Source organism: Galeopterus variegatus, unplaced genomic scaffold, assembly GCF_000696425.1.
Source record: "Galeopterus variegatus unplaced genomic scaffold, G_variegatus-3.0.2 Scaffold915, whole genome shotgun sequence".
Lineage (NCBI taxonomy): Eukaryota > Metazoa > Chordata > Mammalia > Dermoptera > Cynocephalidae > Galeopterus > Galeopterus variegatus.
The window spans coordinates 232,054-246,892 of record NW_007727026.1 but is presented as its reverse complement, the minus strand read 5'-3'; the positions used below and the strand labels follow the sequence as shown (position 1 = coordinate 246,892).

At 41.3% G+C, this 14,839-nt stretch overlaps 1 protein-coding gene across 2 annotated transcripts in view; it reads left to right on the top strand.

Annotated features, from left to right (window-relative positions):
* Positions 1 to 14,839, top strand: part of ACTN2 (actinin, alpha 2) — an 81,792-nt gene that overhangs the window by 10,662 nt on the left and 56,291 nt on the right. The window lies entirely within an intron of this gene.

Below are 14,839 nucleotides of genomic sequence, written 5' to 3'. Positions count from 1 at the left end.
GCTGATGAGGACTTGCTGCTTTCCCATTTTGGAGCTCCTGCCTCATCCCAAGGCCCCAGTTTCCTGCCCTGCCCCCCACCTTGGCCTCCCCATATCCACCTGTACACCCCTCCACACACCCCAAATTCTCATAAGGATTTCTCATGTCCTTAACATCATAATGGTCTGTCCCTAAAAACTAAAGATTCCCAAGAGCTGCCATTCCAGGGACCACTGATACATTAAAGGTGACCCTTCTGAGACACTAACCCTATTGTCAGATTCTGGTGAATTTCAGGCCCAACAGGGGAAGGAGGAATCGTGCTGAGAAAGCAGGATTTGGGCAGATGCGAGGCCTTTACCGTCCTGCAAACGCAGGTGGTGAACCACAGCATGTGCTCACGGGGAATGCCAGGGCCCACAGGACGCAGGCTGCGATGAGGGGTGTCCCTCCCCCTGCCGCACGCTGATCCTATGTGCTGACCCCACCTTCTGTAGGTTTGTTGCTCTAGCCCCCTCGTAGCTCCCCTGACCATTGCTGTTGCTGCTTTGAGTGGTCATCTTAAGTTGGGACAGGAGGTGGCATGGTTTCTGAGGATGATCAGTTCCATACTGTGCATCAGCGTTTGCTTCTCCACCCCCGGAGTACAGCTGGAGGAAGATGCGGAACAGACACTGAAGGTTCTTCAGGAAAGGTTATTTTTAGGGGCTGTCCTGCCAAGCCTGCTTCCAGGGAGTTTATTGAGACCCAGAGCAGGCCCTCACCCTCTGAGATGTGTGAATTGCCAGGGTGGCCCGAGAAAAGTGATGGGAAGCTGCAGGCACAAGGCCTTTCTGGTCGACCTCTTTCCATGTGGGATTCATTTCAACCCTGAACAATGAGAGATTGTGTGAGGAGCATCACAGTAGCCCTGTGACCTTGGGCAAGTCACTCTGTCTCTCAGGACCTCTGTTCATTCCATCAGGAACTGGGGGTGGAGGGTGGAATAATTTTAGAGGTGGGGTGGCCTGACCTGCACAGTTCATGGCTGTGCCCTGCAAGGATTATAAATAGCAGCTCCTTTGACTCTCCGATGAGGCCCGGGTTAGACTAGAAACTGCCGTAACCCTGTTCCAAGGAGATACCCAGGGCCACCTCATGGAAGGATAAAGTAATACTTGCACCCAAGTAATTTATGCATAGGACATAATGCCTTTTCTCAAAGCACTGGCCTGTCTCTGTTTAAAAATGCAAATATCGGTAAAGTGAGATTTCTAATACTTTGACAAATGTATGTACCAGGAGTCTAGTAGTTTCTGAATCTTTTAATTTATGAAGACCTTGCAGGCAGCCATGGGGATGAGCCCAGTGACGGGAGGCACATGGGGCCACCGACCCTGCTGGGGGCCTCCTGTGGACCAGTTGCCTTCTGAAATGTGCATCCCGGTTATACTTTTGGGATTGTATATGCTATGTATATGGTTTTATAAATATATAGACTTACACTTCAGACGACTTGATATTAATATGTGCTAGGCATTAAGGATACTTAGTTTGCACATCTGGAAAACTAAGAGTTAAACGGTTATTTAAATATCTGGTCCAGTGACCAAAGTCAGGTCTCTAGATTTGTTCTTCTGACAGTTTAACTCATTTCTCCGAATGGTAAGGATTTATTTTTATGTCCAGACACTTGAAAATCTGGGAGTGAAATAGTGATAAATATATTTACTGTGCGATACAGTCACGTTTAACATAACATTTGCCCTTATTTCTGTAATGAGACACAGGTGGGGCTGTCACCGTGAGAGTCCTTTAAGGACTTGCGAGGGAAGCAGAAAAAATCGTGTCAGAAATATCTGGTGTGTGACAGTGAGTTCTATTGCTGTAACTGGTTTATGGGTAACTAGATATTAAGGACTCCGAAGGATTCCTCTTCTGTGGTTCTAGAACTTGGACAGTGTGTACCTTCTCCACTAAGATTTTAAAACCTGATATTAAAATAGGGATTTTAATGTGAAACTTTAAAAAATCTTGAAGTAGCACTTCATTAAGCATTTAACTTCAGAAATCTAGGGTTGCCAGATTATACCCAATTTTAAGTAGTCTGCCCGCCCCCCAGTTAGGAATATGGAAATGAATGAAATAAAGCTAACTAGCATGATTACAGATAACCGGGGAAGGGGAGATCAAATAGTTTTTGAATCTAGGCTAACAAATTGTATATATTTTCCTGAATTGCTTTTTCAAGATATATTTTTAAATGATTGTATAAGGAATACATGTTCATTGTAGAATATATAGGTAAGAAATTTTAAAATGTCACAACCCCTAGAACACCAGTTAGCCTAGCATTTTGCCATAATGCTTACTAGATCACTTTATGTTATAGTACAGAAGCATGTATTGATGTATTTACACTATAATATATAATTGTCTGAAATGGCTCAGGATGCAGAGACTTTATCATATATTTTCATGAACACCTAGTCGGTCTGAGGCTTAGGGAAGAGTTCTTGATGGAGGAAATTCCAGCCTGGTTCCCTCCGGTGTAGATTCAGCAGGAACTTTGGAAATATCCAGCTTCCTTGTTTTTACCCGTATGTTAGCGAGTCTTTTCCCCATATGTAGAGGAAAGCTGTAGATGTACCTACCTGTGGGCTTTCCTTACTTAGAATTCTGCTCTGTTCTGGGACACCAGTGCAGAGATTATGATATATTGCAGAAAGCTGTTTCATTCTAAATGCACACTTTCATCCCTCTGTGTAGGCAGCCATTTATTTGGGTCCCTGAAAATAGTAACAGTATGGTGAACTTGAATTAAAGAATATTTATTTTGCTGTCTGTGGAGTACAAGCTGCTTCCCCAGTTGCCCGAGGGGCTGGGCAGAGGGGTGGGGGTGGGGGTGGGGTGGAGTGGGGGTGGGGCATCAGTGTACTTTTCTTTAAGCTTAGGTTCACCCTCCAGCAGAGAATGGTGGAAGTGCAAAAAGTGTTGCTATTGCCTAAAACTGAGCAATAGTTGAGCATGCCTTGCCATGGAGACACATCTTGCATGTAATTACCTAGGCTGTAAAGGAACAAGTTATTTTGAGAAGCGTAGCTCAGGATCAATCATATGTAAGTCTGGTTGTTGGGAGCCTTAATAGGGTTGCTTACCAGAAAGTCCCCAAAGGAATCCTCCACATAGTCTGTGCCAGCTTGGGTGGGGTGGGGGAAGGTGAGGGGGAGGGGAGGGGTGAGCCCACAGAACACCCAGCGGGTGGCTAAGCCAGGCTCCCGCCTCTGAGAATCTCTAAGCTTAGATGGCCAGACACCAGTAACTTTCATGTGGTTCTTAAGCTTACTGCTTTTTTTTTTTTACCTTTTAAAGCAAAAATGACTTAGACTTGATATTTGATTTGTTTTAACATATGCTTCTGGCCCTAAAATAGTTTGGGAAGAATCTTCATATTTCTAGTCTTAGCTCCTTTGGATTTAGCAGTTAAAATGGGTGCTGGTGGAGGGGGGGGATCGTTCATGAAGATCATTTGTCAACTCTCCTTTAGAAGAGAGAATGCTATATCTTCTTTTTTTTATAATTAAAATTTTGTTTCAAGAATTTTAAAACACCGCTTGGAGTTGAAGGAGAGCTTGCATGGATTGCAAACTAGCGCCAGGAATCGAGGGCTCATAGACGTTTCGTGTCCTTACTGTGTTGCTGAACTCTCACTCTGAGGATTAGAGAGAGGTAATGAGTAATTGCAGCTGAAAAGCAAGAATTAGGAGAATGAGTACTAAGGACTCCTGTAAGTGGTAATAAAATGTTTGTAGGAAATATTCTCAAGCACGGAGGAAGTCAACAGATGGGAATACTTTAGTTTCTTGATAAATATAAGATCTCGATGAAGGAGAAAAAAATGCTAAATAATTCAACCCAGATCCGGTATTATTTATGGTGATCAGTATAAGAGGGGACATGGGGACACATATTGGGTTTTAAATGGAGAGTCTGACATAGACAAGGAAGGCAGTGAGCCTCGATTGCAGACAGCTGTCAGTTGCACTGTCATTGCAGATCAGCAAATCGTAGACTTCAGTTAGTTCTGTGTATCATTCTTGTGTTTCAGTTACTATTTGTCTTCATCGATATCCATAAAATTTAGATCAGAATAGTGAATGTTTCAGCTTATTGGAATGTTGACCTCTTTTTAGAAGAAAGACAAACTTATGTATTAAAAGACACCTTTCAAATAAAAGTAATATCATGACTCATGCAAATATAAAGATGAATATGTTTTAAGGGTGTTATTTAACTCATTAATGAGAAAACTGGTGAGACGTTGCAACCAGTCTGGAAGAGCATCTGAGGAACAGACACATTTGTACATCAGGAAAATCCAAGTGGAGGTAAACTTCCTTCTATGAAAGAAGGGTCTTCTCTGCAGGACTGAATTCATTTGCATGTAGACAGATTTAGTTTGCCTTGCCCTCGGTTGTCTATGACCTCAGAGCTGTAGAAGTGTATGGAAGGGGTGCTATGACCGTGCACAGATTTCCCATGGAGCACAGTTTTTTCCCAATATAAAGCAGCCTTGTTAGGCATTTCTCCTTTCTGAATTCCATAGCTTTAAATTGTTCCATCCTTTCTGGAAGTTAGGGAGGAGATTCCACATATCAGAGAGCTCACTCCNTGGGGGTGGGGCATCAGTGTACTTTTCTTTAAGCTTAGGTTCACCCTCCAGCAGAGAATGGTGGAAGTGCAAAAAGTGTTGCTATTGCCTAAAACTGAGCAATAGTTGAGCATGCCTTGCCATGGAGACACATCTTGCATGTAATTACCTAGGCTGTAAAGGAACAAGTTATTTTGAGAAGCGTAGCTCAGGATCAATCATATGTAAGTCTGGTTGTTGGGAGCCTTAATAGGGTTGCTTACCAGAAAGTCCCCAAAGGAATCCTCCACATAGTCTGTGCCAGCTTGGGTGGGGTGGGGGAAGGTGAGGGGGAGGGGAGGGATGAGCCCACAGAACACCCAGCGGGTGGCTAAGCCAGGCTCCCAGCTCTGAGAATCTCTAAGCTTAGATGGCCAGACACCAGTAACTTTCATGTGGTTCTTAAGCTTACTGCTTTTTTTTTTTTACCTTTTAAAGCAAAAATGACTTAGACTTGATATTTGATTTGTTTTAACATATGCTTCTGGCCCTAAAATAGTTTGGGAAGAATCTTCATATTTCTAGTCTTAGCTCCTTTGGATTTAGCAGTTAAAATGGGTGCTGGTGGAGGGGGGGGATCGTTCATGAAGATCATTTGTCAACTCTCCTTTAGAAGAGAGAATGCTATATCTTCTTTTTTTTATAATTAAAATTTTGTTTCAAGAATTTTAAAACACCGCTTGGAGTTGAAGGAGAGCTTGCATGGATTGCAAACTAGCGCCAGGAATCGAGGGCTCATAGACGTTTCGTGTCCTTACTGTGTTGCTGAACTCTCACTCTGAGGATTAGAGAGAGGTAATGAGTAATTGCAGCTGAAAAGCAAGAATTAGGAGAATGAGTACTAAGGACTCCTGTAAGTGGTAATAAAATGTTCGTAGGAAATATTCTCGAGCACAGAGGAAGTCAACAGATGGGAATACTTTAGTTTCTTGATAAATATAAGATCTCGATGAAGGAGAAAAAAATGCTAAATAATTCAACCCAGATCCGGTATTATTTATGGTGATCAGTATAAGAGGGGACATGGGGACACATATTGGGTTTTAAATGGAGAGTCTGACATAGACAAGGAAGGCAGTGAGCCTCGATTGCAGACAGCTGTCAGTTGCACTGTCATTGCAGATCAGCAAATCGTAGACTTCAGTTAGTTCTGTGTATCATTCTTGTGTTTCAGTTACTATTTGTCTTCATCGATATCCATAAAATTTAGATCAGAATAGTGAATGTTTCAGCTTATTGGAATGTTGACCTCTTTTTAGAAGAAAGACAAACTTATGTATTAAAAGACACCTTTCAAATAAAAGTAATATCATGACTCATGCAAATATAAAGATGAATATGTTTTAAGGGTGTTATTTAACTCATTAATGAGAAAACTGGTGAGATGTTGCAACCAGTCTGGAAGAGCATCTGAGGAACAGACACATTTGTACATCAGGAAAATCCAAGTGGAGGTAAACTTCCTTCTATGAAAGGAGAAGGGTCTTCTCTGCAGGACTGAATTCATTTGCATGTAGACAGATTTAGTTTGCCTTGCCTGTTGCAACCAGTCTGGAAGAGCATCTGAGGAACAGACACATTTGTACATCAGGAAAATCCAAGTGGAGGTAAACTTCCTTCTATGAAAGAAGGGTCTTCTCTGCAGGACTGAATTCATTTGCATGTAGACAGATTTAGTTTGCCTTGCCCTCGGTTGTCTATGACCTCAGAGCTGTAGAAGTGTATGGAAGGGGTGCTATGACCGTGCACAGATTTCCCATGGAGCACAGTTTTTTCCCAATATAAAGCAGCCTTGTTAGGCATTTCTCCTTTCTGAATTCCATAGCTTTAAATTGTTCCATCCTTTCTGGAAGTTAGGGAGGAGATTCCACATATCAGAGAGCTCACTCCTCAAACCACAATTAGTCTGAGCTAGATTTGGCTGTTGAAAAACCTGAAAGGCATTTTTCCCTCTGTTACACAGTCTCAGAGCTCAGCACCTTTCTTTTCGTATTCTGAACAGCCCGTGGACTAAATGGAAGTCAGTCTTATGAGCCTGGCAGCTGAAGCCTAGAATTCACAGTTGAGAATTTCTGATTAAAACCAGATCTGGATAAGACTATCTTTTCAAGTGCTAGGAGAACCATCTTTAACCTCCCCAGTTAAAGTGTCATCCATTAGCCTGATTCTATTTTTAGATACCCTCAGCCAATGAGGTTGCCTGCTATTTTTGCAAGGACTTTCTTTTTTCTCTCTCTCTTTCTTTCTGCAAGATGACAGAGTCTTTCTTAACATTTAAGGATCCTATAGTTAAGCTTGACATGATAATAGTTCTTAAAAACCTGGAACTTGAGAGCAGATATATACTTTTTAAGCCTCTTAGTCTTTTTTATTTTTCTGATTCAGAAAACTGATTGCTGTCCTTTCTGATCTGTCCCAGAAAGTCTGACAAGTAAGATCTTATTCAACAAATAATTATTAAATGCCACTGTCCAGAACACAAAACAAAGATCCCTGCTTCTCTGTGTGACACTTTTACCAACATTTCTTAGAAAGTTCAAATAGTGGTGGTGATGGTACCTTGGAAGACTCTTGAGTTGTTTATGGGCTTTCCAATCCCTTAATTTGAGATCATTAAGTATACTAATGCATCAGATAGAAAGAGATCTTGAATCCTGCTTGCAGGCAGAGTTTGTTAGAGGTGAATCAACAGAAAAAAAGGCCGTCTCTCTTTTTTTCTCTTACCTTGTCTTTAGGTACTTACATTTGTCTTTATCAGTATACTTGGAACTCAAGTTAAAAACAGCTTGTTGTTACTATTGAGGTTCTGATTTATTTATGACTGAGATCATTGCAATTTAAACTTTGAAGTTTTGAAGATTGAACGGGTCCTGGTTCTGTGTGTGTGTGCAAGTGCACGTGCTGGGTGCTTGGGTTCCCTGGGGATGTGGAGGCGAGTAAGGCAGGGTCAGAAGCTGCCATGTTCATTTTTGGGTCTTTGATTCATTATATGTAGGTGTGCAGGCATATCAAAGCCGGGGAAGCCAGTGTAGGTCTGTCTTTTGCAGTGGCTCTTTGTATCTGGTGTATTACAAACCAAGTCCTGATTCAAATGTAGCCCATTATTTTAATTGTCCTTTAGGAATACATTTTAAAAAAAATTGCCTAGGCAAAATATTTTTACCTCCATCGGCAACAACTGTTGTTCTGAACTCTTTCTACACAGGGGAAGTTAGATATGCTAATGATACTCTGTTCTCTGAACGGTGGTGTGAATACTTGTGATAAATCTGGAAAAGATGAAGACTTGGCAGCGTTCTGGATTGTTGGATCACAGACCCTCTTGTATCCCCTTTCTGTCTGTACAGCAACATTCTGTGAGTTGTGCTAAGCAACAGCATGTTTATCCGTAGTTATTGGAGGCAGAATATCTCCTATGCTCGAGTAGGCTTAAATCGTGACTATAGGCTTTTATTTTTCTGAGCGATCTTGCCCCAGCTGAGCAAGATTCTGGAATGACTTAATTCTCTTTCAGTTTAAATCCCAAAGCACCTCAAGTTTCTTTGAACTGCCATCACGGATCGCTGTTCTTTTGTGTTTCTATGGCATTTGCAAAATATTTTCTGGTCTCTTATAATCCATCATACGTCACAGCAATCTAGTTGAATTAGGTTAATAGTGCATTCCTTAGAGGTAGAAATAAACCGTGGAGCATTGAGCTGACTTGCCCACACTGGACACTAAGCAGGTCACAAAGCCAGACTTCAGATTTAAGGGCTGCCCTTTCTCAGGAATTGCTAAACCGAGTTGTCGCATGCCATCTTATCTAATGGGATCTTAGAGACTAAGATTTGTGGGTGTAGAAAAAAGGACTGCCCACTGCATAGTTAGGTGCCTGGTTATGTAAGTTATGAGACCATCAGGGCCCCAAGGGGACTTCCAAGACATCCGGTGATTGTCACATTTGCAAGATCCTTAGTTCTTGCTTTGATTACATTTTGAAAATGTTGCATGAAGAGTGGAAAGATATACCTGGGAACTTGGTAGCTTTGAGGGTTTGGAATGTTTTCAAAGTCAGATGATTATTCAGTCTTCATTATGATAAAAGTTTAGTCACCTCTGTGAATGGCTTCTGGGTCTGGAGAACTTCCTTGATGTCAGTGTAGACACCAGCAGAAACACTGTCTCAATGTTTTCCTGATGGTTGTGTGTCTGAATATTTAAATGTAAGGTCACGCTGCTGGCATCTGCTGTGATTCTGGAGTGGCCCACTGGTTGGGACATCATAGGATTTGTGAGGATCACCCAGTACAGCTCCTTGTGGGATGTGTGTGCCTTTGGGGTCTTTGTAGTGAACCAGTCAGGTCCGCTTTTGCCAGACACGTGGATTGCAGGAATTTCCACCCTCTCAGAGAGAGTTGGGCCATCTACTCTCCATGAGGGTAGAGTCTCTTAATGCTAAAGCTGGATTCACATTTACTGCAGGGAAACAGTGCCAACCTTCCTCTCCCACCTTAACTGAAAAATTTAAAACATTTTCAGCTTTCTAGAGTCCCCTATCCCAATATTTGGAAAGAACCAGGAAAGCAATTAAAAGCAATCTTGGCAAATTGGGAATTCGTGAAGTGGAAAAGATGACACTATTAAAATGGTCGTTGTGGATAGAAAAATAAATGGGGCATTTTTAGATGATCAGCTTAACAGAGTTGTGGTTTTCAGTGGTTGTACAGCAATTAAAAGCAATCTTGGCAAATTGGGAATTCGTGAAGTGGAAAAGATGACACTATTAAAATGGTCGTTGTGGATAGAGAAATAAATGGGGCATTTTTAGATGATCAGCTTAACAGAGTTGTGGTTTTCAGTGGTTGTACGTGAGAGGGTGTTTGGAACACCCTGACACTGTTGGGCCAGCCTACTCTCTTGATAACCTCCTGAACTATTCATAAAGCTGATCTTGACAATGACTGTTTCTTTTTTATGGCTGGGGAAGCATCAGGACATTGAAGGACAAATAATTGCCTGGTGTCAGAGTCAGAAATAGAATCTGAGTTCTGAGCCATGACTGCGGGCTGGCGCACCCCACCCCCACCCCATCCCTGCCTTGGGGACCGCCGCTGCTGCTGCTTTACGAGGGGGCTCAGTTGTCCCACCCCACGACAAGTGTCAGGGAGGCTCGGAATCAACAGTGGGCTTCTTGACGTCTTGACTCCCTGAGGGAAGTAAAAATGCTGTGCCACCTCAAAATCCTAGAACACTCTGACAGTGCCCCATCCTGTTTTTGACTTGACAGTGCTGTCTTGTAACTGGTGGGTTTAGAAGTTCAAGGTTATCAGGTCTGCCTCCCTCGACCTTCAAGCTGCGAGTCTGCCTGACTATCCCAGATCCCCAGTTCATTTCATTCAGAAAAGCCCCAGGTCTGTGATGAGTTTCCATTTCAGAAAATGGGACCTGAAATGAGTATTTTATGTAGGAAATGGGACCTGAAATGAGCATTTTATGTAGTTATTATTCAAGAAGAAGCTGGGTAAAGAAGCGTAATTTACAGATGTGCCGCCACAATGTTTGTTTGGAGAAAATGGAATGGTAAAGATTGACCAGATAATCTTACAAGAGCCAGCCCAGGCTTAGAAACTTTCTGATAAAAGAATTGATAACTAACTGAAAGATGAAATGGACTCGTATCCAGAGAACCACATCAGATTCGTGATTGATTTTTTTGTCCTCATCTGTGTACCCAGGTAATAATCTCTTCCAGGTGGAATTTAGCGAGTGTGTGGTCAGAGGAATAAGTAATCCCAGATTTAACTCATTTTTTAAAAAACCTTTTCTACCTTTCCTCTATGGAATAGTCTACAACATAGGTTGTTATGGCTATAGGCTTAATTAACTTAAAAAGAAACCAAATAGGAACACATAGCTGTCGAGTAACACAAATTTAGCTCAACAATTCAATAAGAACCTAAGTATTTTTTTTGCCATTAAACACATTGTGCTGATTGTCCTGCTGTGCAATTCCACTTTGCAAAAGGCAGTAGTCTTGTGTTCCAATGGACTAGGGACTTTGCCAGTAAGTCCTTCATGAAAGATGGAATGTCCTCTCCTGCCACCAAATGAGACTAAACATTCTTGCTAACAGGTATTCCTGGGAAGTTCCTCTGACTGATACTCTTCTCTTGGCCTCTAGATCATGTTCAGAAATATAACAGAGGCAGATTTGCCAGTAAGTCCTTCATGAGAGATGGAATGTCCTCTCCTGCCACTGAATAGGACTAAACATTCTTGCAAACAGGTATTCCTGGGAAATTCCTCTGACTGATACTCTTCTCTTGGCCTCTAGATCATGTTCAGAAATATAACAGAGGCAGAGATGGCTGAGGGTTTGAGTGTCATTCAGTTTTACTGCATGCAAGCAAGCTTCTGCAAGTCACCCGAACACGGCCCTGACCTCCAGGCCCTGCACTTCTGCTCCATGTGTGTGAAGTTTCCATCTGTATCCAGGCAAGGCCTGTGCAGGCCGTGGAGACCAATCTGTGCCTAGGAGTGTCCATCCTGACAGTGACTTATGGGTTGTGATTCCTTATGTTAAGGAGAGAGATTCTAGTATTTACTCCGGTTGTCTAGGGAATAGACATAGTGAGACAGTGTCTCCCACTGCATGTCTGTATTTTCTCTCTGTGACTTGAACACTCTTTCCTTTAGCTTTGTATTAGCGTCTTTGGAGGATTAGGACTACAAACATCTGTCTTTCCTTTCTGGGGATAGGTGGTTTTGTGGTTTCCCATCTTGATCCCAAGAATCATTTTTTATGTGCCCATTTTTGAGATGCTGAAAGCATTTGTATTTATCACTAGGTACAGAGGCAGAGAGAATAAACTATTCTCCAGGAGAGGAAGGTTTGAGTGGGAAGCAAGAAAGGAGATCAGAGAATCTCACATGTGCTTGGGCAGCTTCTGGGCTGAGCTGTGGGTTGGGGAGACACCGACCTCTTTCCTCGATGGTCTCTGTGTGGTTCATAGAGCACTAATTCCCTCAAGAAAGGACATCTGGCTTGGTAAGCTGGTTTGAACCAAGGACCCTGCCTCCAAAATCACTTGGACCTACCTTCATTCCCATTTGAGTTCTCCAAGGTTCAGTTCCCATGGACCTTAAAGAGGCGCGTTGCTGTTCAAACACCAAGAAAGTCCACAAAGAAGTCTTAAGGTATAATGTGTGGCGTTTTGTTGTTGCTATGATTTTTATCTCCTCCACGGTTAGCAGGCTCTTCACAGAAATGGGAAACGTATAAAAACAGTTTCCCTAGGCCATGGTACTTAAAACAGTAAATAGGAAAAAAATTAAACATTCTAATAAAGCTTAAAATTCCTTTTCAGAGTGCATTGGCCTCTTTGCAAACTATTATCACAGAGCAGCTGGAGTCCTTTTTCTGTGCTTAAGTTGGCTGGTTGCCACCTTTGTTGGTTTTTAGGAATACTCATTAAAGACAGGGATACTTCATTAGGGTTAACTCAACTAAATAAATTCACCTTTTAGGTTAAATTTGTTCTTTGGATTTGTGCAACTGAAAAATTACCTATGGTAAATTACCTTCATTGTATGTATACCTATAAAAAGGTAGTATCAAACAGACTTTCAGTATTGCATAGTGGGGGTCAGGAAGCTTGCGCCAATTTCATGAGCAGCTTTGGGGTTGTTTCAAGTGTTCCTGATACTTTTATTATAAAGAGACTTACTAAGATAACATGGTGTGGTAATTTGCACCAGCAATTTTTGCTCATATTCAAGTAGGATCTAAATAAAAACAACTCTACAAATGTTTGTATCATTGTATTATCTGTCAGTTACTTTTTTTTTTTTGTCACAACCTGCTATTCTCATGTGCCTTTTCCAAAAGATCAGGTATATAATTAGTTTCAATATTGTCAGTTTAAAAAAACAAACAAACAAAAAAATGCTTTAAAGTAGTTTTGCTTGCTGAAAAGGAGGCCTGAGCGTTTTTTTGTTTTGTTTTGTTCTGTTTTGTTTTACTGTAAGAATTTAAAATGCTTTAAAGTAGTTTTGCTTGCTAAAAAGGAGGCCTGAGCGTTTTTTTGTTTTGTTTTGTTCTGTTTTGTTTTACTGTAAGAATTTAATTATGCGGAAACATCCTAAATGTTCAACCATAGGGAACTAGTTATATAATGTATGGTATATAAGCTACCATGGAATACTATGCAGGCATGAAAAGGAATGATCTGTACTGATGTAGAATGATCTCTAGGTTATATTTTCTAAGTGGGTTAAAAAAGCAAGGTAAAGAAACGTGTATACTATGATTTGAACTAAATGGACCAAATAACAACAACAACAAAAAGTGTGTCTGTGTGTTTCTATATGCAGAAACACATTAGTTAATGCAGGTGTCATTAAAGGGATTGACAAGAGACTGATCCACTGCATTCCCTCTGGGGCAAGGCACTGGGTCACTGGGGTATAAGAGCGAGAGGAAGGCTTTTCACTTTATACCTTTTTAAATTTTGAACCAAGGAAATATCTTATCTATTCAAAATGTAAACATATAAAATTAATATTTAAATTAATAAATAATGGATTCTTATAATAATCTTACCTTCCCCAAACAAAACTTAGTTGTTTTGAATAGTGTTATCCAATATAACTTTCTTTGATGATTCTACACCATCCAATACAGTAGCCACAAGCCACAGGTGGCTTCCGAACACTTGAAAGATGGCTTGTGCAACCGAGGAGCTAAATTTTTAATTTCAATTTTCATCCATTTAAATTGAAATAGCCACTTGTGGCTAGGGGCCCCCACATCGATTGGGTACGGATCTAAAATATACAGCTTAGAGTATCTCTTCTGTTTACACCTGACTGATGTTTAGATGTGCTTTAGGAGAAATAATTATCAGTTTAGGCTCTCTGGGTAAAATTTATTTCTGTAAATCCAAGAAAATGCCTACCTTTTCTTTTTGCCCTTGAATTTGATACCATCCCCATATTTCTTGAAATGAGTGATTCTTAGTCCGATTTGAAAATCCTCTTTATTACCCAGGAAAATCATTTTTATGGGCACTTGGAAGCAGTCTATTTTTGATAGGTCGATTTTCTTATCTTAAGCTCAAGCCCTATTGGTGTGTCCCCTGCTCTTCTCCCTTCTGCCCCCAGTTTAACGTGCCAGGCACTTCATTCCTGAGCCTAGCAGCTGTTGTGAGATGAAGGGACAGTTTGCATTCTTAGCCAGCAGCTGCCAGAAGCATTTCTAATCTGGTTTTGGCAGGAAATAGTGCACAAGTGGAAGCCAAGTTAAAAGAAGCTTGAAAAATAAACAGAATGACTTTGGATACGATTTAATCTATAGTCCGTTTTCTGCTGAAGATTGCCCTAGTGACTTGTAATGTGGCTGGACTGTAAGCTGCTCCCAGGTTGTATCTAGTCATCTTTGAAGTCCAGGATTCAGCCCAGCACCTGGAATATGCTAGTAGGATGTTGTTATTGTTGTTATTTTTTACATAATTGACTACACTGCAAATTTGTTTAATTGATTTCATTACTAGTTTAAAACCCTGTTCATCCAAAATAAACTGGTTGTAGATAATTTAATTAGTAGCTATAGATCCCTCCTCTCTTCTCCTCTCTACTACACAATATCACTCACCCTCTACTCTAGAACATTCTTTAAATGTTATTTATTCACCCGTTCTGCAAGCAAGCTTATTATTGTTATATGCACAGAATAAGCACATCCTTATTTAGTCCATCTTTCCTACAAAGTAAGAGGTTTTCAGAAGGCAAAGGCATAGGTGTAAACATGCTGACTTCTTTTAACCGAAGGCAATCATTTCACAGGTTGGAATATCACGTAAGTGAGTTCTTGTCTCTAAAGAGGAAATTTTACTAAAATCTTACCTTTGGGTTTCCAATTGTTCTTCCCATGCAATTCTGCTTCCTCTAGAACACCCGACCAGCTCAGGCCTCTTAGACTCCCCAGAATGTGTAAGGTGCTGTCCACGAGGAAGGGCTCTGACCACTGATGGGCCTGTGCTAAGCATTGTTTGGTTTTCGTGGCAGACCTTCACTGCCTGGTGTAATTCCCACCCTCCCCAGAATGTGTAAGGTGCTGTCCACGAGGAAGGGCTCTGACCACTGATGAGCCTGTGCTAAGCATTGTTTGGTTTTCGTGGCAGACCTTCACTGCCTGGTGTAATTCCCAC